Source organism: Sminthopsis crassicaudata, chromosome 2 (genome assembly GCF_048593235.1).
Source record: "Sminthopsis crassicaudata isolate SCR6 chromosome 2, ASM4859323v1, whole genome shotgun sequence".
NCBI lineage: Eukaryota > Metazoa > Chordata > Mammalia > Dasyuromorphia > Dasyuridae > Sminthopsis > Sminthopsis crassicaudata.
In genome coordinates this window covers 617,868,454-617,891,445 of record NC_133618.1, presented here as the reverse complement: position 1 = coordinate 617,891,445, position 22,992 = coordinate 617,868,454, and the positions used below count along the sequence as shown (strand labels likewise).

Genomic DNA, 22,992 nt, shown 5'->3' with positions numbered 1-22,992 from the left:
ATAGTATATTGTGGTTCTTGAAGTGTTCTGATGTTGATTCCACTTGGAGCTCTTTCAATGGCATTAAGCTAAAATGTGGTTTTCCCTAAGGGACCCTGGAACAGTACCTGTATCTCCAGCTGTATAGGTCATTCTCCAAGCACCAGAATTCCACCAGAACCAGAGTGGCCCAAAGTCCTGGGTCTGCCCCAGCTGAGCTTTCCCACCATCTCTCTCCACACTTGTTTCTCATGTCTGCAGCTTCTAAGCAATGAAAGAAAATCTGAGATATATTAAGCCCCTTCGTAGCCTGAGAGCCCTGACTCACAGAGAGGAGTGAGAGTTCAGGCAGAAGTAAAACAATTTGAGAAAATATGAATAGAGAGTAGATTTCAGCTCATTAGAACAAGACCCTTCAATGGCCCTCTTGAGCCATCTCCCTCCTAGGAAGCACCTACAATAGGGCTTCTCTGCCCTAAAGTATGTGTTGCCTTGTCCATCCAAGAAGAAGGGAAGACAGTATCTTCCATCCAATCTATTCTTCCATCAAAACATAAAGTTCACTGTGTCAAATAAACAAGTTCTTCTTAATCCTGGGAAGCCCAGCCTCAATGAGGTCTTGGCTGGGATCAGACCATCCTCAGCTGAATCCTTGATGGAATCCAGGTTCTCACCAGTCTTGTGTCAGCATCATCTGCAACTCATAGGAAGGTGGGTGTGACTTTAGCCGTGGGTGTAATCAAATGTCATCTTTACCCGCTCCTCCATCAGATCCTGCTTTGGCTTTCCTCCCTTAGAAATGGTTTCTACTTGAACGTCTGATTTTAGATGTCCCTCAGTTACTGGTGCCTCGAACTGTTTTCCTCTCCCTGAATGGAACCTTGCTACCTTGCACAGTAGCATTTACATTGCTTCTTAAATTTAAGTATTACCCTACTTTATGCTGTTCACCTGTTAGCTGCAAAATATTCCCTTCTCTCCCAATAAGCAAACTATCCCTATGCTTTGTCCTTTACCCCAAGCCCTCTGGCATTTGCCTGTCATTCCTTACTGGATTGGGAGCTAGCATAGCCCTAAGCTCAAGCCACCATTTAGAAGGCTTAGTATACTTTCCTTAACACCCTTCCTCAGCCTGGCACAGACCAGGATATTATTGTATTTCTCCATTCTCCAAGACTTTGTTTTTCCAAGCAGTGAAACATCCAGAGGGGATCTGCACTGACTTTGAAGCAAAATCTGTTCACAAAACCAAAATGCTACCTTTCAATAGCAGCTCCTAGAATCTCAGGCTCTGGAGGATGCCATATTCCTGGAAACAATCATCTGCTTTTGAGAGGAAACCAAAGGGTTCTGGGAACAGTTAGAAACTTAGTCATCTTCATTTAACAGAATGCTTCTATTAGAAAAGTTATTTGACCAACTTGTGGAGTTCCTCAGCTTTCTCACTAAAGCCAGGGTGCTGATGGACTTTTCCTTAAGCATTCCATTTAAAGCAGGTAAAGGTGGCCTTCCTGAAATTTCATTTAGGTTCTACTATCACTGGAAACTACTCTACATCTCTCCTGAGAATAGCTCCCTGCTTCCTGCTGTGCTTTATTTAGAAGCTCTTTTCATGGCCTGCTACAAGGGGAAACTACCAATCATCAGCTCCCAGTAGTAGAATACTCCAACATCTTCAGGGTACTTAGGCTGAGAATTTCTTGTACTTTGAAGTGAGTGACCCTCACTAACTACTCTTTGGAGGGGCTGATTAAGGCCATTTGAGACAAATTGGTCCATAGAGAACTAATTTCATACCCTATTGATGGACATCATATCAATTCTGTATCAAGATTCAGTTTTGCTTCCAGCTCAGTCTGCTATAGCATTGGATCCCCCAATGACTCAGTCACCATTCATGCTGAGGAACCCATGCATCAGTGAGGATGCCAGTCACAATTCATCCTAATCACATAACTCAATTAAAAACTAAGAAGGCTATTCCTGTACCATGGACTGCCTAGACATTGCTGAGCCAGTTGACCCATCAACAAATACCAAAACTAGTAAAAAATACTTAAGTCTCATCTACACAGAGTTGATCCTCCTTTGGACCCATGTTCCCTTGGGCCTATATCATGCAGTCCCTTCATAAGTCCACTTTCTTCCCTTACCCTTGGTGCTAGAGCTCCTGCTCTTATAGACTGAAGCACCTCTGAGACTTTATGTGACTTCCATTGCCACCTTCCTCACTCCCTTTGCAACAGAGTACCTTTGACCACTGACCTTTGCAGTGTGAACTCTACCCGGCTCGCCTCCTCTGAGGCCTTCAAAGGTCTCTGGCCACGATCTCTAGAATCTATAGTTTACTAACCGGTAGCACACTCAAGAACAGCCACGTGTAATCTTAAAAGCCTTTATTATACCTACTCACATAATGCCCTGACTGATGCCCTGACTTGTTGGTTCCCGAGTGAACACCTGGTCAGAAGACCCACGTGTTCACTACCAAAATCCTTACCTCTTTTGGCTACCCATCTTGGCTTCCTTCAATCCCACCTGGTTTTCAGAAAGAAAAATGATAAATTATCATAATGGTCCTGACCAATTAAGCATAAACCTAAATCCTTATTGAGTAGGAAACAATACAGAAGTCTTCACCTTGTCTCTTGTTAGATGTGGTCTTCCCTATTTTCTTGTTTTATTGGAGATCAAGTTATTGGAACAACACAATTCCAAACATTGGTTGGAGTTCTAATCAAATTTAACTATACTACTATAGAAATATATTTCAAGGAAGGACTGAGTTGTCCCTAATCATTAGCCCCCAATTTGAAATTTCTACCCTAGTGCAAAGATTATAAAGACATCTTTAATATAGGTAAAGGAGACATATTGTTCTCTTACCAATATTGGATCACACTGTTAATGGGGTCCCAAGGGCCCCTCTTCCAGTACTCTAGCAATGCTTTCTAACAGGATAAAAGACCTAGAATCTCCAAAGAGTCCTAACTACATACATAATTGTTTGTCTAGTCTTTAGCCTCTGTTCAGGCTCTCCTATTATCCATTCAGAAAAAAAAAAAAAAAAACCCTGATGCTTTTGTTATAATGGTTCAAAATTGTTCTTCCCTACCTCTGATTTCTAACCTCCTGGATCAAATAGCCCATACTTGCCCTGTTCAACAAATTGGATTTTCAAAGAACCTACAACCCTGATAAAGATCAATGGGGCAACGAATAGAAAATAGCCTTCTAGATAGTGTCAATGTGCAATGTACTGTCTGTCCAGCCATTTGGATTGTTGAATGCCCCCAGTGGCTTTTTAACATCTATAAATTTTATTTTCACGACTTGATGGAATACACAATAGTAGTTTACTTGATGATTCTCTGACTTACCCCATACTGCACACAGCACATCCAATTAACTGATCGACAATTCCCTTGAGCACTTGTGCCAGAGCTGATTATTTACTAAGCAAGGGGAAATGCCAATACAAAAAAAAAAAAAAAAAAAAAAGGAGAGCCAGGATTCCTGAAGCCTCTCATGGGCAGTCTAGAGTCAAAAATGGATCTGTATTAGGGGGCTGCTGCTATGGAGTGGGAGGAAGGGAGAGGACTCTTGCTGCCATCAAGGATCTCTATCTATTCTAACACTTCTAAGGTATTGCTTCTTATTCACACATAGGCGTACACAAGCCGCCTTGACAGGCTTCCTGAGATATCTAAAGGCATTCCACTAGAAAACTGTGGTTGCTTTTGCCAAGTTTGAGAATAAAGTAAGTTTTGTCCTAATCTACATAGAACCATGCTGGTCCTTCGTGGTAAACCTCAACATTTTCAAAGTCATGATTAGAGCCATTCTCTAGGAAACCAATGGTTCCTGTCCCAGTTGCCAATCCTCCTTCCAGCTGGTATTACCTAACACCTGAAAGAGGAAACTTTCCAAAAGACTTTCGCAATAGTACCCCTCTACCCAGCCAGTGACTCAATCAAAGGGGATCTGCCTATGTCACAAAAGCTTCATTATATATAAAATGGGTTGTCAATCACCATGTGGGTGGAACTCTGGACTTCTAGGGATCACAGGTTCAAAGTAATGTCAAGCTGCTTCACGAGATCATTGTAATAGTTGCCTCTTGAGGAAATTATCAGGATTACCTTGGCCATTCCCATCACCCCTATGGCTCTCTGAACAGCAATATCTTAGACTCTGTGACTAATTTACATTGTCTCAAGGACAAGAAACCCTATGAATAGTCATTGACAAGTTGAAAAAGTTGGATTACTTCATATCTTGGATCAATCTACTCTCAATCTCTAAAAGCCGCTCTCCTATTATTTAAAAGGTATCTTTACTCATTGCCTCACTTCATGTCTCATAAACTTGACTTTAGTTTAAGATTCCATTCACCACCACATATTACCCTCACTCCCAAGAAAATGTGAAATAGAAAATCATACCTTGGAGCAGCAATTGTTATGCTACATTCACTAATCAAGATAAACAGGTTGGAATTATTGTCTTCACTCTGTTCATCAACCCACAAAATATCATTCCATATCAACGATCCTTTTAATTCCCTACCCTACTTTTCTACCCCTATATGTGCGTCCCTATTTCCTGAAGATCTCATAATCAATGAGTGGCTGAGAGATTTGGAAACCAAGACTGATACAGTACAAAGTACCCTGCTGTAATGAGAGGTCAGAGCTGTGACTAGGGGACTAGGTCTCATTAATGATTCAGAACCCCTGAAGGATACTGCCTGGTTCTGAACTTAGGGCCTTTCTTAGGGGGCACAGTGACTGCCATGGTCTAACAGGTAAAGCTTCCATCCTCCCTCTCGATCCAGCATATTTTCGTAGATCACAAAATACAGAATCTCAAAGCACTCAAAAGGTAATGAACTCTTTTGAATAAAATAATTCATGAAATATCCAATGTCTACTAAAGCTGCCTCAGTGGTAAGAGTACCCACATTAATGAAACTTTTTGAACTAGAATGGTAGCTATCTCAGAGCTGGAATGGGTCTCAGAAGTCATTCATCTGAACCCCATTCTGATCAGGGATCCATTCTACAAAATCTACAATGGCTTATAATGATAAGGAACTAGTTCCTCAGATCCATTCCAGCTCTGTCTTTTCTTCTCCGGGATAAACAAATCCCATTCTTTCACCCAATTCTTTTATGGCAAGTTTTCAAAACTTATCACGATGCTGGTTTCACTCTTCTATACATATCCTATCTTGTCAAAGTTCTTCCCAAAATGGAATACCCAGAACCACACAGTACTATAGCTGTGATATAAGGACAGAGAATAGAGGAAATGTCATTTCCTCCATTCTAGGTAATACATTTCCAAATGCAGCTTAAGATCATATTAGTTTTTTTGGCTGCCAAGTAACACTGTTGAATTTTACTCCACTAAAAGCGGCATGTTTTTTCACATGATTCATCACCCCAATATATTTCCTCCATCCTGTACTTGTACAACTAACTTGGAGCCAGTCTTGGAGAGTTCACTTTTTTCCTTATTAAATATCACTTAATTTGGTAAGCATAGCATTAATGCCTTCATTCAGATCATTGAAAAAATATTTGACCGAATAGGGCCTAGGGGAGATCCAGATGCCCCTCTTCAAGATGACATGTATCCCATTTATCAAAAGTCTTTGCTTCTAGTGATTTGACAGGTTCTAACCCCGTATAAACTATACATAAAATCATCCATCTCCATCCCCATCCCAAATCTCTACAACATCTGCAAGTATATCATGAAAGATTTTGTCAAATATCTTATTAAAATTTACCTATAGATTGTTTACATATTTCCCCAGATCTACCTTATCTATCTGTCCAAAAAGGAAGTGATGTTAATCTGGCATGATTTATTCTTGATAAACCAATTTTGATCTCCCTCACAAACCATCCCTTATTCAAGGACAAAATTTTAGCAAGAAATAAAAACAAACCTATTGGCCTGTAATTTGAAGAATCCATCTTCTCCTTTTTGAAAACTGAGACAACATTCATCCATCTCCAAGCCTAGTACCTCCCTCTAATTCTTTATATTTTATCTAAAGATACCAACAGCAGCTCAGCAATCACACCCCAGACTCAGGGTTGTAGTTCAGCTAAATTTAGTGACTTGAACTCATTGAGGGCAGTTTGTTATTCTTTTACTTTTTGGTTTACTTTTACACTAATTATGAACTTCAGTGCCCTGTTAAATGCCACCATTTTTGTTCCATACTTCCAAGTCTGAAGATCATCTTCCTTGGTTGGAAAAGAAAAGTATGATAGGCATTGAATAGTTTGCCTTCTAACATCAGTAACTAGATCTAATCAGATTGACCTAAAATGATCAATGTCAATCTAATCTAGTGCTCTTTTCTTTGTGTGTATCCTCCAATCCACCTCCAGCTTTTGACATTGTTGACTGTCTTGTTCTTAATCCTATTTTCATTCTTGACTTCTCTGTTGCTGTACTATTTGGTTGACCCCCTTCTTCTCTCACAGTTCTATCACTTCTTCAAGTTAGCATGATGTAATTGTGATGAAAAATTCTATCAATGCATCTGCTAGAGCCTATTCACTCCTAAAAGCAGAGCAGCTAATAAATTTGCGATTATCAGAGATGATAATTTGATTTTTCAAAAGTTTGGACCATAAAATCTTAAAATTTCTAATAGATAATGAAGGAAAAACCAGGTACTGTCTCATCGATATGTTATATTTGGGAAGTGGGGATTTCATAGAACTCAAAAAAAGCATAGATTGAACTTCATTTTCTAAGTTTCTATGGGGAAAGTTGGTTTACGAAAGATGGGATGATCTCACAATCAAAATTCTGACTATATAAATGTGATTCCAGATCAAAAGTGATGGGAACCAGTCTGAAGAGACTAAGGTGGTTGCTCAGGAAACCAATTTAATTGTTGGGTTTTTGTTTTGTTTTGTTTTGTTTTGTTTTTAAGTTTTACATAAAAGAAAAAAAGGAAGGATAGATAAAGAGGTCTGAATACAAAGTGGCAAAGTCTTATAATTAACATCTGGGATACTAGAGCCCAGAAAAAGAGGAAACAGACTTGACTGGAAATGAATACTAAGAAAAAACAAAAAAGGACATTTTTTTCCCTTAAAGTATATTACAGGCAAAGAATTGAAGAAAGGATAGAACCCTGTTGCCTGAGGTGGATGGGATAAAAATAAAAGTAAGTGAAGGAAGAAGAATTGACAAGACTTGGCCACTGACTAGATGAGGACATAAAGAAAAAAGAAGGGGGATTAAAGATGCAGGTTTTGAGGCTGGGTAACTGGGAATGTGGTGAGACTATGAGTAGAAATAGGGAAGTCAGTCAGAAAGAACTGTTTAATGGAGAAAATAATGAGGTTCACTTTGGACATGGTGACTTTATTACCAAGATATTATCAAAACATTAACAAAACAAGTAGAAAAATTTAGTGCACAACTGAAATAGGTTTTTGAAGCTCAGACAATGGTTAAATATAAAGTTTGAAGAGTCATGAAGTTGCTATAAAGTCATTTTTCAGTCATGTCTGACTCCTCCTGACCCTATCTGGAGTTTTCTTACAAAGATACCAGAGTGGTTTGCCATTTTTTTCTCAGTTCATTTTACAGATGAGGAGACTGAGGCAAACAGGATTAAGTGATTTGCCCAGCAACACCTAGTAAATATCTGAAATCAGATTTTAATTTAGGAAGGTAAATCTTCCTAAATTTTTGAAAGATAAATCTTACAGATCTGGCCCTCTATCCACTGCACCACTTAGCTGCCAAGTCATAAATATAGAGAAGATAACTGAAACCATAATAATGCATGAGATTGCTAAGGGAAAGCACATAAAAGGAGAGAAAAAAGCCAAGGACAGAATTTGGAGAAACATTTCTATTTAAGGAATATAAGGGAAAGTAATAGTGAAACAGAGAAGGAACATTGTTAGAGAGGAAGGAGATCAACTAGACTGGTACAACATCAGAGAAATCAAGAATGAAAATAGGATTAAGAATAAGACAGTAAGCAGTGTCAAAAGCTAGGTTGGAGGACACAAACAAAGAAAAGAATACTGGAATAAGTTGTCAATGGTCTCCTTTGAGAGTATTATAAGTGGAGATTTAGTAGCAAAAGGTTACAAGAAACTGAGACCTGAGTGAATATAAAGAAATAGAGGCAGTCAACATAAACTACTTTTTGTATAAAGTTAAACATGAAAGATGGGAGAGTTTGGACAGTAGCTCTACAGGGTAGCAAAATCACAATAAGGGTGTTTTTTTGGTTGTTGTTGGAAGTTGATAAGACTGAGTACATTTATAGACAAAGAAGAGTGGGAACCCATAGAGTGGAGAGATTGATGATGTTCAAAAGAAATAACATCATGGGTGGAGTAAGGTCTCCAAGCAGGTGGGAGGACAATGAGATCATGTCCAGATAAAGGAGGTGGCCTTGGTAAGAAGGAGGCTCTCATCTTCCTCTTAAATCAGAAGGGAAGAGAATTTTTGTGGTCTAGAAGCTGAGGGAGGGAATATTAGATGGTCTCAATCTTCTTAGCAATCCAGGTAAGGTATCTATTAAGATTGAAAGAGAAAAGGCAGAGCAGGGCTTTCAGGAAGAGCTTTGGAACAGTGACTAAGGGGAATGTGATAGTGAGTCAGCAAGACATGATTATAACGATTTTATGTGAATTCAGGAATCAGACCTCTGATAGAGCTAGAAATATATGCCTGTACTGACAGACTCACTCCACCCATTCTTCCCCCACAAAACTCAGACTCCCTGGGCACGACCACATGCTAGTAACTGGGGGTTGTTCATTGCCAGCCCAACTTTGGATCTGGTACATGTTTTACATATTGCCATGTAAACACAAAATCTGTCTTTTCTAAGGATTTTTACTGCTAGTACTAGTCATGGAATAGATGGGTTAAACAGAAGGGAAATCCAAACATGTCAGTCAACAAGTTGTTTTGTTGTTTTTTTTTTTTTTTTAAGTGCTTATTATATGCCAGATTCTCTGCTAAGCACAAGGGATAAAATGAAAAGGCAAAGTCCTTATCTTTGAAAAAACTCACATTCTAATAAGGGACAAAACATACAAACATATATATATATATATATATATATATATATATATATATATATATATATACACACATATATGCACAAACACATACACACATATTTTTATATATACAGTAAGAAATAGAAATATATATATATATATATATGAAATATACAGTATAGGGGCAGCTAGTTGGTGCAATGAATAGAATGCCAGCTCTGAAGTCAGGAGAACCTAAATTCAAATGTGGACTCAGATACTTAATACTTCCTAGCTGTGTGACCTTGGACAAGTCACATAACCCCAATTGTCTCAGAAAAAAAAAAAAAAAAAAAAAAGCATACACACACACTCACACAGCATAGAGAGAAGGGACTAACAGGAAGAATTAAAAAGATCTTTTGCAGATGGTGGGATTTAAGCTGAGTTTTAAAGGAGGCAAGGGAAGCCAGGAGGCAAAATGGGGACATAGAGAATTCCAGACATGAGAGATAGCTAATGAAGAGTCAAGAGATGAACGCTCTCCCCCTCCCCAAACAAAAAAAAATCAATTTAAAAAAAAAATTTCAGCTCAATTTCTAAAGTTTCAAAGTTATTGTGAAAGCTCAAATTCTTACAAGGTTGAGACTCTTGGGTCTTCAATGGATTGTAACACTCAACATCCTTCTCTCTCTTTCAGGGACTCCTGAATTTCTAATCTAGGAAAGAATTATAGTCACACATCAGCATTCATATTCATGCCTCTCTCCCTCCCATCTCCCTTCCTCCCTTCCTCCCACTTCTCCAGGATGTCAGCCTTGAACCTAGCTAAGGCAATGAGCATCCTCCTTTTCGGTCAAATAAATAGAGATGCAATTCCAGGGATTGGGAAAAAAAGAACTAGTGAAATTTGGGCCTGAAATTAGGATTTGCTGCCCTATACCCACCCGCCCCCAGCCTTCCAACTCTTCCCCACAGCGTTTTCTAGGAGCCATGGCCTTGCCCCTCTTCCCCACTAACTTTCCTCTGACCTTTGTTCTGTTGTAGGCTGGAAGCCCTGCCCTGTACGAAGAGTGTCCCCCTTTTCCCACGTACAGTATCCAAACTTGTAACTCTCTTTCTTTGCAACATATCACACTGGAGGAAGAGGAGGAAGCTCCTGTCCTGGCTGCACTCAAGAGAGAGAGAGAGAGAGAGAGGAGAGCAATTGAGAGAGAGAGAGAGAGTGTGTGTCGGCCTAATTGTGTGGTAGGGCCTTTTTTTAACTATGAATTGATTTTTGCTTTCTTTCTTACAAACAAAACAACCAACAACAAAAACGTGAAGACCAAGAGGCAACAGAACTGAACCCATGGAACCAAGCAAGCCTTCATGGAGGCCAGTGACCCAAGAGTCCTTGGGCTTCCTTGAGCCAGCCAGAGCTGTTGGGAAGAGACAGCTTGGAGCACTTGCTGCCCAGTAGTGCTGGAGGAGGTTTTGCCAGGACCGATGGAGCAGGTATCCTCCTGCCCAGTCTTGCAAGAGGAAAAGGATCTAAACCAAAGCCAGTGAGAGGGGCTAAGGCCGATGTCTTGTGTTTTATTTTTCGAGTGTTTGGGGTTTGTTTTTTTAAGTGAGTCTCTCCACATCTGGTGGAAAGAACCGAGGCTGACAAGATGTTGAACTTCTAGAAAGAGATAAGTATTAAGATTGATCTAGCCCTCATGAGCGTGGAGAAAGGGAGGGAAAGGAAGGTGGAGAGGGGCCCGCTGGCCCTCTGGCTTACCTGTCTTCCCCTTACTGGGGAAACAGGACTTACTTCTTTCAGTCATATCATTCCTTAGAGTTTAGGGACCAAAGGACTATTGCTTTTTAAGAAAAAATATATCTATATAAATAAATTAATTTTCAAAAACAAAACAAAAAGAGAAACAAAACAAGGTCAAGTACAGAATCTCAGAAAAGCTGCATTGAAACAACTACAGACAAGGATGGCTCTGGATGAGGGGGGGAAGGTGGAACCTCCCTCACCCCCAAAGGCTTATGGGTAGCAGGAAAGCTGAAGGGGCTTGGGAAAGGGGAGGCAGAGGGAGTTTCTGCTGAGTATTTCATTCCCTGGTTATCCTCTCCCCTTTTTGCCCCTCAATTTTTACATGAAATAAAGGAGATTGGACTTGTGTACAAGTGATAGAGGAGCCATGGTAACAGTGACTCTCCCACAAATGCAGTGTCAACCCCTCACCTCAATAACCCTCCAAAGCCCAGTAAATGGACCCTTTCTATTCCCTGAGCCCTGGACCCCAAGCCCCAGCTTCCTGATTCCTCAGGACCCTGCTTCATGACTCATATGAACACAAGCCTGGGATCCTAAACTGGGCTACCCCTTGTTTCTTCCACTTGGCATTTATAGCCAGACTGGCACCAATAGCCAGATTGGCAACATGGCCTTTGCCTTCTGGGTAAAGGGAGCTGACCCAGATTTGTGGTGTACACCAGTAATAATTCCTTCTTTTATGATTATGCTTTGAGCTTACATATCCTTCTTAGTGCTCTTCCCATTACTCAGTAATTCTATAATGACTTTAACCTCACCCATAGACTATAACTCCCAGCCTGGCTGGTACATTGTGAGAAAGGGAGAACTGGCTGGAGGGAGGGACGGATAACACTTTGATTCCAATTTAAATCAACAAACATTTATTGAATATCTGCTATGGGCGGAGCACTGTCCTAGGCACTGAGGGAGAGGCAAAGAGAAGACCCACTCCTGACTGTCAGAGTTAATAATATTGTGAAAGAGTTTCTAATTTAATAGAACTTGAAAAGAAGCACAATTGGGAAAGCTCCCTAATCCCTAAGCAGGTTAATATCTGAAGGTTTCCATTCCCTCCCTTCCCTCACCATCCCAGGCACTTCAGGTCTAGCCCCACTACTGCAGGGCCCAGAAATGTGACTTTTTAAAAATTAAAAATAAAAAGGAGAATTTGCTGTATTGTTAGAAAGTACAGAATCTAGCTGGTCAAAGATGGGATATCTGTCCAAGCCTAGGTGGGTCCAAGAGTGGTCCAAGTGGCAACCTCAGTTCCTCAGTCATTTGCTGTTTTGACTCACTGACTATGCGGGGGGATAAAAATACAGGGGATGGGGAGAATTCCGAAGGATCTCCCTCAGTCATTCCCTTATTATTGGAAGTTTCTCAATTTAACAAAGCTTATTCCTTCTCTGATTCCAGATCACCCCCTATATCCCCTCCTCAGCGAAGGTAGGGAAATAAGAATGAGGTGGCAAGGAGGATTTGACCAGGAATATCTGACAAGCAGACCTCAAGCTTTGTTTAGCTTAAGTAATGTTTTTGTTCTTCTACCATGGCTCTGCTGAAGACTTAACACTAACTTACCTTCTAGATCATAGCACCCACCCTCCATTTTAGGTGGCAAAGTTGAAGCTCAGAAGGGTGAAGCCCATGGTCACCCAAGTAACAGCCAGAATTCAAACCCAGCTTCTGGGCCATATGTTCTCTCCTAGGACCAAAAAATAAGGCACAGTCTTAAGCTGGGCCATGAAGCATCTTGCCCAATCCCTTCTGGGGACTGCAGCTCTGCCTCCTGAGGGTCTCACTTCCCTCCTTTGGCCTTAATTTACTCCTGACAGCTCTCCTCTCTGGCCATCAGTTTGTCCACCTGTCATATAGGCTCAGAATGTGTGAGAAGGGATGCACCTCTGGCAAGTAAGGTTCTATACCATGTATCTTGACAGATAGGAAAATAAAATTTTCATTATTTAGATTATTTCAAAGTGGGAGTGCCAGATTACAGGAGATCCATAAAGGAAATAAATGTTTTGCCAAAATACTTTTTCATTCCTCTAAAAAAAAAAGGCACCTCTCCTATGCAACAGTGTCTCAAGGGTGCTTCTCTATGGTGCTTTTATACAGTGAGTTGCAGTACACAGCAGGTGCCATCTGTTTGCTTTTATATGGTAGTGCACTGTATATGCAGCAGGTGTGGTATATAGCTTATTTACAGCCTGTGCCATCTGTCCACTTATCTAGAGCAGTGTAGTCTGCAGCTTATGTACAGTGAGTGCCATCTGTCTGCCTATATGCAGTGGTGCTGTCTGTCCACTTAACTGAAGGGGGACACAGTATACAGCTTATATACGACAGGTGCTACTGTCCGCTGATTTAGAGTGGGCACTTACATGGGAGTGCATTTAGCCCCAGTGCAGCCTCTTACCCAGGAGAAGACCCAGCTCTCCCAGGCCGTCCGGTATTCTCTGAACACTGAGGTTTGCCTGCGAGACTTAGTTCCCCCCGAGATGGAGCCCCACAAGAACGGTCTGCTTAGTCTGACAGCCGAGGTGTCAGGACGTGCCATCCTTTTGATCCCAAATGTTGACAAGGCTGGACAACTGGCAATGTAGATGTCATGTCAAGCACTGAGAAGCCTGACTTAGAGAACAGAGGGGCCTCTGGAGGGGAAGCATCCACAGGGGTTCCCTTCCCCCATTCTCCCAAGTTACAAAAGCTAAAGCTTATTTTCCCTTACCTATGGACCCTGAACTTTTCCTCAAAAATCTTTCCCTTTTTTCCACCAAAAATACATTTTTTTCTGCCAAAAATATATATATCTATATATCCAGTTTTCTCTATGTTATCTTTCTCTTTTTCTGTCTCTGACTTTCTCTTTGTCTCTCTCCCTTACACACACACACACAGCCCCTCTAGTATCTCCATAATGCTGGATCCCAGAACCTTCACCTCAGTCCCTTCCTTCCCACTGTTATGACCGTTGTCACTGTTACAGGAAAAGAGATTTCATCCATAACCTTGTTTGGCTTGGAATACTGAGTCTGTACAAATGCTCCATTTCTAATTGGGCCTTAAAATGGGAGAACAGGGTAGGGCATGTGGCCCAGAGGAGGAACCTCCTCTTATTCAACCCAAGGACTATTTAGGGAGGATACATGGAACCCCAGAATCTTTAATTTCTTTCATAATCATTTTTAATAGATTTTTCCCCTTTTTCCACCTGATCATGATTTTCATCAGAGCAGCAAGAAATCACTACAAAATCAAAGCTGGACTAAAATTAGGGAAAGTAAAGGACAATGCACTTGCTCATACGTATGGATAACCTAGAAATCATTGAATCATGTCCCCTCTACCCCAAAACCTCTTCTTCAGGCTAACCATTCCCAATTCCTTTAACCATTCCCCTTACAACTTAATTTTAAATTCCTTTACCAAGATAACCCACTCAGGACAAGCTCCAGCTTGTTAATATTTCTCTTAAAATGTAACATCTATAACTAAGCACAGTATTCCAGATTTGGTCTGACCAAGCACAAATACAGAAAGATTATCACTTTTGTTCTCAACATTAGACAATCTGAACTCAAACGTAACTTGAGATCATACTAGCTTTTTTGGCAGTCATTCTCAACATAATGAATTTATAGCCCATGCAAAGCCCCTGTCATGTCCCACCTGGTCCATGCAAATGAGACCAGGTGGCCAGGGATGAGTCCCTGCATGATAAATGGAAGTGAGCTTATTCTAGCTTCAGCCCTCTCTTTTGGCCTCATCTCTTATCTAAGAATGGGAAATCTGCCTGCTTAGTATTGGAATATCCCCAGGCTGGGGCAAAAGCAAAAGACATTGTCAGAGATACAACCTTGTTTGCCAGGTAAATAAAAATCGTCATTCTTGGGCAGGCGTACAAAGGAGCTTTTGATAACCAGGTAAATAAACCAGACCATTAGAAAGAGTTGTGTAGATAAGATCTTGTGGAGGTCCCTTTTTTTTTTATTCCAGGCCCATGCTTTTCAATCTACTTAAGAGATTATCATTATTTGCTCTTATTAACCCATACCACCCTCAAATCTTTTTTACAAGAACTTCTAGACACATTCCCCCCCACACACTTTAGTAAAAACAGAACTTTGCAGGACCTTGCATTTATGTCAACAAACGTAATCTTAATTTGGGCCCAACATTCTAGCCTGTTGAGATCTTTTTATTGATTCTGTCATACATTGTATAGGTTCATTTCATCTGGAAACTTGATTAAAATGCCTTCTATGTATTCAGTCAGGTCATGGATAAATATGTCAAACTGGACAGAAGGCATGTTCCTTGAGATGTCTTTGCAAATTGATACTTATCCATTGACCAATAATTTTGGTTATAGTTGTTCAACCAACTAGAAATCCACCCAAAAGTGCAACTGTCCACAAATATATCTCAAAAAACTTTGTCAAATGCCTTGCTGAAATATAGATGCACTATACTGATGGTATTTCCCTGATTATACCAGTCTAGAAACTGTTTAAAAAAAAAAAAGGAAATTGTTAGTTTGGTATGATTTGTTCTTAGTGAATCTATGCTGACTCCTAGTGATGACTGCTTGATTGTCAAAGTGCTCATAAACCATGTGCTAAATAATCCATTCTAGGACTTTGCCAGGGATTGAGGTTAACAGGGAGGATGCTGTTCACAAGCATACAAGTGTACAGACCTGCCTGCATACATATACAGAGGCACACACGTCCAGGTAACCACTGTGTGACTTTGGGGACCAGGAAGGCAGTCTACTTCCAATCACCCAAACACACATTAAAAAAAATGTTTTTTTTAATTATCTTTCTCATCTTTGCTCCAGTAGTTGAAGGTTTTAATCCTGTTTGTTAAAATCCCTGAGGAAAGCTGGGTGGCTGGGAGAAGGTGGACCAGACTTTTAAGTTGTTATCAATCATTTATTCCTGAGTGTGAGTGAATTTACCAGATTCTTTCCAGATGGGAGGGTGGATAACAATAGGAGGTTCCTATTTGCTGATGGAGTTAGGGAAGAAGGGGAGCCACCAAGAAATAAGGACACAGAGGCACCAACACAAATCCAATGTCTTCACAATTTTACCAGGGTCAGTTCTGGCATATAAGTATGCACAAAGATATCCACATAAAGACAAAAACACACAAGGGTACACACACAATTTCTTGAGGAAAAGCGAGACCCATCTGCCCAGGGATCTGTAAAGTCATGTGAAACCTTCCATTACTGCTGATCAATAGGAGACAGAGACCAAGCACCCCTGCCCTTATCTCCCAGCTCCACCTAATCCAGTCCATCAGAGGAATCCAGCTTGGGGACAAGAAGGGTAGGACATTCCAACCTATCAGTCCCTACTCCTCTCCCTGGGAATTCCTATTCATAGCCTCAGAAAGAAAGAGAGAGGTGCCCCAGGGACACCAAGGTCTCTGGTACCTGCCAACAGGAATGGCATCTGGATCCCCTACCTCAAGGGGCTTTTGTAAACACCAACAAGCTTTTCCCTGGGTTTGCTGGCCAGCCTAGGGAAGGAAGGTGGGCAAAAAGGCAGGAACCAAGGTTATCTTGTGTTATTGCCCAGAGCTGAGGGAAGTTGGATTTACCCTCTCTTTTCCAGGAAAAACAAAATCTACAACTCCAATTTCTTGGAAACTAAAGGATCCAAAAGGAGTTTAGATCTGTACTATTGATGGGAGAGGGGGGAAAGAGTCCTCCTGTCCTTGCTGCTCCTTCACCACTGAGAAGAGGGAAATGAAGAAGAGTTTCTTGTCCAACAACTAGGAAGTAAGCAGGATAGTACTCAAAGCTGAGATTCCATCTTTTATCTTTTATGCTGGGTCCTAGTTCATTTTGGAAATAAAATCTCAAAACTCATATTCACAGCCTGTTCTCTCTCCTTGGTCTCTACACAAATAAAAATTTTGATGTGAGTCCCAGTGAGGATGATGGAGGGCAGGGATCAAGGACTCCACTTGAGAAAACTTTTTGGGTAATCAATAATAGCAGAATTACAGAGAACGGGAAAAAGGGAGTGTCTCCAGCCATAAGAAGGTGAGTGGAGAGGGCACCAAGCACTATTTCTCAAACACACTATGGTCCACAAATCCATCCACAACTTCCATGTGATCTGACTACCCACTCAACATAGGTATCATTTCTATACCAACTGATCACTGCATAAACATATTTCACCTCTCTAGATTTGAAATTCTTTATGTTAAAATAACAGAATTGGAACTGATGATCTCTAAAGTCCTCTCTAGCTCTAAACCTCCAGGGAAGAGAAATTAATTATCCCCCAAGCCTCATGCATTGTTGGACAGCTCTAGAAATTAAAAAGGTCTTCATGATAGGGTAAGTATACCCTTCCCTGTAACTTTTACCCACTGGTCCTGGTACTGTCCTCTGAAGCAGGACAGGTCTACTCCTTCCATTCTATAATAGTCCTGCAAATATTTGAAGACTTTTATTATGTACCCTCATAAGACTTTTCTCCTCCAGACATATTCCTAACTCCACCCATTCTTTACATGGCATGATTTCTGACCCCTCAGCATTTAGATCACCTTTGGACACACAATTTAATCAATCTCTCTTAAAAAGTAGCATGTTCATAACTGAATATCATGCTCCAGATATAGTCTGACCAGTAGGACAGTTAGCTCCCACAATCTGCACACAATTTTTCTATTTATTGCAGTCTTACCTCCTAGCTGTATCACAATTATTTCACATTAAGTTTTCAGAAGACAAAAGATGTCAGGACTTTTTTCAAAGGTCCTGGTACAAAACCAAGGCTGCTCCCATTTTGTACTTTTACGACTGTTTTTTGGTGGGAGGATTTTTAACATTTATCCCTATTAAATTTTATCTTGCCAGTTTGGACCCAGAATTACATCCCACTAATATTATTTTGCACATATATAATCTTAACTCATGACCAAAGAAGTAAAACTATAGTAAAACATATGTAAAATAACTGCACGCTAACTATACACCTAGAATTTCTTCCAGCCCCTCACAAGAAAAGTGTTCCTAAACAAAATTCAGATGCATACAAGTATCTGCAGTGTCCCAGATATTGCTATTAACAAACATTCCCATTTTCTATTCATATTCTAAATATCTTTCCTGCCAAGATAATTTTGAATCTTGACTCTGTCATCTAGTATATTACCTATCCCTTCATTATGTATCAAAGACAGAGTTTTCCAAACTAATCTGGTCACAGAACAATTTGGGGCTGGAAATACATTTTGAGAATCCATAAATATTGGTCCAGAGAGACACTGGGGTAAGAAGACATTTGGGAAATTACAAAGGAAAACAAAGCCAGGTGACACAACATGAAGATTGAGGCCCACGTATCAGACACAAGATATGAGGAAGATGTTGAGGGATAAGTCAAAGTTTAAGAAGGTACAATTTTGAATTGTGAGAGACATAAGGTATGAGAAGAACACACAGTATAAGTCTGTCAACCACACAATGAGTGGCGAGATAAGGAGGGTGGAGTTATCTTACAATGTAAAAGGAAGTCCTAGAAAGCCTGTGTCAATGGTGGTGGGGGAAATCCATAGTGAATATATCACACACAATATGAAACAAGTAACTGAGGATGTGTGTGTTAGACATATTCTAAGGAAAATTAAAGAGAGGGGATCAGATTGATGTTGGAGGTTGTGATGATAGTAGATATTGAACGTATAAGGGGAGACGAGTGAAGAACAGGTAGATACAATATGATGAAATACAGGGCAGTGGGATGGGACAGAGATGAAGCTGAAGAATGAGAGGGATAGGAATGGTTGTGCAGCAGGCAGAGGAGTGAACATCAAATATCTTTCTCCCACCCAGGATTCAAGATAAAGAAAGCTCAATGTCAGTAATTCCCCAGTTTCTCCTCAAATCAAATCAATTCAAGTTCTATGGAATCTGTAAGAAGGAACTTGAGAAGCCATTGAAGACGATTTGTGCTTAAACAGGACTCCCTGGTATAACATACCCAATATTTGTTTGAAGACATCTAACTTGAGGACATTCAATGAAGAATACCTTCCTAAACAGCCCATTTCCCCTCTGAAAAGCTCTAATTAGTAAATTTTTCCTTCTGTCAAGCCTAAATTTTCTTGTGACGCATTGCTCTTATTTCTGTCCAGAGCAAGGCGGAACAAGTATAAGCAATCCCATCCAGGAAACAATACTTGAAATACTTTAACAGTCATCCTGTTTCCCCTAAGTTTCCATATGGCATGATTCTAAGGCCCTTTATTAGCACAGTTGCTATCCTCTGTATCATAAAACATGGGACCCACTGAACACAAAATGTGATCTGTCAAGGGTAGAATACATCAGAACTTCCCTAATCCTGCCAGCTTCGGGCCCCATGTGACCCACAACACTCCCCAGTGTAGTCCAAACCAGATTGTAATAATTGGAAAAAACTTTTAAAATAAGCAAAAATTCAATAAAACATAGTTTTAATATGTGGTTTCCTAAGTCAATATTTGACCTGCAGAAATCTTTATTACAGTTTAGTGGGCCCTGTTTCTTTTGAGTTTGATACCACTACTGAATATTTTGCCTTTCGTAATGCAGCCTAAAATTACATTGGCTGCCTTGGCTGCTAACGTGGATCAAACTGTTGATTCATGTTGAGTTTGCTATTTGTTAAAACCCTTCAGATAATTTTCAGACAAACTGCTAGTCTGGTCAGCTCCTAGGTAGCATAGCAGACAAAGTGCTGGACGCAGAGTCAGGAAGATCTGATTGGAACACAAATCACTCAACTTCAATTTCTCAGTCTGTTTGCTCATCGGTAAAATGAGGACAGTAATACTCTCTCAGAATTTTCATGAGGATCAAATGAGATGACACTTGTAAAGCACTACTGACAGTGGGCTTTCTTCATCTTGTCCTATGTGTGAGGGTATCTCCTCACCATCACCACCCACTCCCCACTTTTGGTCACTGGAGCTCCATTTCCATCCTTCTACTACTACAGATCAATCTTAAAGCAGGATGTAGCTGCTAATTCTGTCTCTCCCTGTCTCTAAGTAATTTTAGTCTGTAGTATCCTAACTATTCTTTTTTTAAATCCTTAGAAACTTGTACTTCTACATTATAGTTCTGATAAGCTCTGATCCTCTCTCCCAAAGGCAGGCTTGGTTACATCACCACTCAGGGTTCCAGTTTATAATGTTTTCTACCATATGATGATAAGATGAGCTATCATGTATCTCAGCAACTAAATCTTCCATCTGTTGAAGTCATAACTATGTCCTATGTCCCTGTGTCCTTTACTTACAGTGACTGGCTGTTAAGGAAAGGTTACATGGCCTTCTTCCCCTTCTGGTGGACAATTCTTCCTGTGTCCATTGAATCACTTGATATAGATTATCTTTTACAAAGAAGTACTGGTTCACAGATATGGCAAGAACAGATGTTCCCAGTACTTTCATAGGGTAAATTTCCTCCTATCACATTTCAGTCTTTGGGAGAACGGAGTCAAAATTTAGCTCAGTTTTTACACAGCATTGATCCCACCAAGTCCACAGCTAAAGGTATCATCAATGTTGAATAAATCTTTGTTTCAATTTTCATTGACATGGGTCAAGAAAGGCAATTCAGAAAACCATTCTTTACACATTAGAATATCCATTTTGATCTGATGGCAACCATCAGCCTTGAGTTCCAACCCCCAGATTCCTATGACTTGCTCTCCCCACTAAGTTGGAGACACCACTTCCTTGTTCCTAAAATAGAAAAGAAAAAATTGAAAGGCTAAGGATGCCCCAAGGCATCTAGTCTCAAAGGTCATATAGTCTCAGAAGGGGAAGAAGGCCACATAAGCTTTCACTTAACAACACAGTCACTGTAAGTAGAGTCCCCTTATTCCACAAGATGCAAATGCAGTGTTGAGATGATGAGATGACTGAAGCTGACTTCAGGGTTTTAGAGGATGCTATCAGTTCTACCTATGAAACCAAATTAAAAAGGTTCCACCCACCCACATGGCCAGCCAACTAGAATCAGTTACAGATTGTCCAAGTGGGTTCCACAGTCTCACCAAGGTTCTTTCCTTAACCATTTTCATGATTCTCAGAAGCCATCTCCCCAACCTCCCCCATGTGGAAAGATACCAGTTGAGCAAATTAATGGAGACCGCACATTTGTCACTGCACACTACATAGTGCACAGGGTTCATGTCAGACTATTCCTAGCTTCCTCAGTCACAAATTGTGAAATTCCCTATAAAGTTCCCAGTACTTCTTGCCCAACAACCAGTTCCTCCTTTATGGTGAGAATCAAGTCCAAAATAACCAGTAACTTTGTTGGTTCACATTTTGGAATATGAAATTAAGGCAACCCAGAAAGTTGTTTGCCTTCTGTTTTAGGCAGAAAGGAAGCCCTACAAAATACCCAAATATTTGAAGTCCCCCTTCACTACCATATCATGCCATCATGTCAATGCTGTGGTCTGTTTGTATTTTGAATTCATCTATTTCCTCTAAGTGGCCTATAATAATTGTTGACTTATCTAAATAGTATGCTTCATACTTCCCAGACTTCCTCACAAGTTTGGCCTTTAAATGTAAAGGTACAAATAACATATTCTTCCTTTTAAGCAATACACACATAGGCACTCAATGAAAACAGGACATACCTTTCAAATAGCCATCAAACCACACTAGTAGCTGTGGCAAAATTTGCCTCCTTACAGATCTGTAACATCTGTAATGCACCTCTCATATTTTGCACATATATTTATACAGACACCCAAGATCATTAATTTTATTACTGGATCCATTCTTTGGGTTTTTGCCTCTTATGGATTTTTAGGTGCCTCTATTTTCCTTCCCCTAACATAGTTTCTGTTAAACTTTGTGGGTACATGCAGGCAGTTTTTCCCCTCTCATTTTAAAACTCTTTTAATTAGATTTGTAAGACTAACCAACCCTTGTCGGTTACCCTAAATCTGTATCCAAAAGTATGTCATTCCTATTTAAATGTGGTCCAAAAATCAAAATACCCTTCTCAGTTATCTTCTAGCCAGTACCTCAGAAACTAAGATTTCCTTTGCTTCCTGAGAATTCCTCTCTGCACACCCACTACCAACATATTTCATAAGCTTCAAGATAAGCTTAGGCTTCCTTAAAATACATGGAATAGAACAACAGAAACCATGGAAGTTTGAGAAATGCTAGTCTGTGACATCATCTACTTACCAAACCTGTAACTCAGCAGGAAAAACTATTTGGCAAGACTGACCCTTAACTAGTTCCTAGTAGTAACTTCTACTTAAAATTTCCTACTTAAAATTTCCTACTTACCAAACCTGTAACTCAGCAGGAAAAACTATTTGGCAAGACTGACCCTTAACTAGTTCCTAGTAGTAACTTCTACTTAAAATTTCCTGTTTAATTATCTCATCTAACTTTTGATTGACATTAAACTTAATGTTCTTCAATCCACCTGTTTTCTAAAATGGTCACATGCATTATTTTCTAGTATCCCATATTTTATAACTTTTTAAAAATTAATGATAATATTTCTAAGATTCCATCTCATTTGGAATAGAACACAACTAATTTTAAGTGCTCTTATGACCTCACCTACATGAGTATAATTTATTTGTCCTACCTTTTCCAGTTTGAAAACTGTCCCCAATAAAAGAATTATGATTACCTTTGTCAAAAATAACGTGACCAAAAAGAAAAGTAGCATGACATGGAGGATCTGAGTTCAAATCCAGCTTCAGACACTTAACATTTACTATCTGCATAATCCTGGGCAAGTCACTTAACCCCAATTGCCTTGCCAAAAAAAATTTTAACATGACAATCTGCCATGTGGCCAACTGAATCCTATCTGTAGCTTTGTAGCTCTGACTTCTGATGGGGAAGAAAAAGAACTTGAAAAGCTTTTAACCTGCATCCCTCCTCATAAATGATTTCTCTTACTTTCCTCAAAACTTGTATCAGGTGTGTATCTGGAAAAAGGAAGAGTAGGATCTGGATGAAACAGAGATCAGATAACAATTCCACAGGGAAGGAACTCACGTCTCTCTCCCTGGACTATAGACACATTTGTAGACTGCACTGGATCATGAGCTGAGAGAAGATTGTCCATTGGGAGGGAAAAGGAGGGAATGAGAA

General features: G+C 40.0%; 1 protein-coding gene across 13 annotated transcripts in view; it reads left to right on the top strand.

Annotated features, from left to right (window-relative positions):
• CELF6 (CUGBP Elav-like family member 6) overlaps positions 1 to 10,942 on the top strand; it is a 98,958-nt gene extending 88,016 nt beyond the window's left edge. For 12 of the 13 annotated variants that reach the window (XR_012487113.1, XM_074296203.1, XM_074296213.1 and 9 more), the window contains one exon: positions 10,074 to 10,942. The gene's annotated coding sequence lies outside the window, so the exon portion shown is untranslated. The remainder of the gene's footprint in view (positions 1 to 10,073) is intronic. The other variant, XM_074296205.1, reaches the window with a different exon arrangement.
• The last annotated feature ends 12,050 nt before the right edge of the window (positions 10,943 to 22,992 follow it).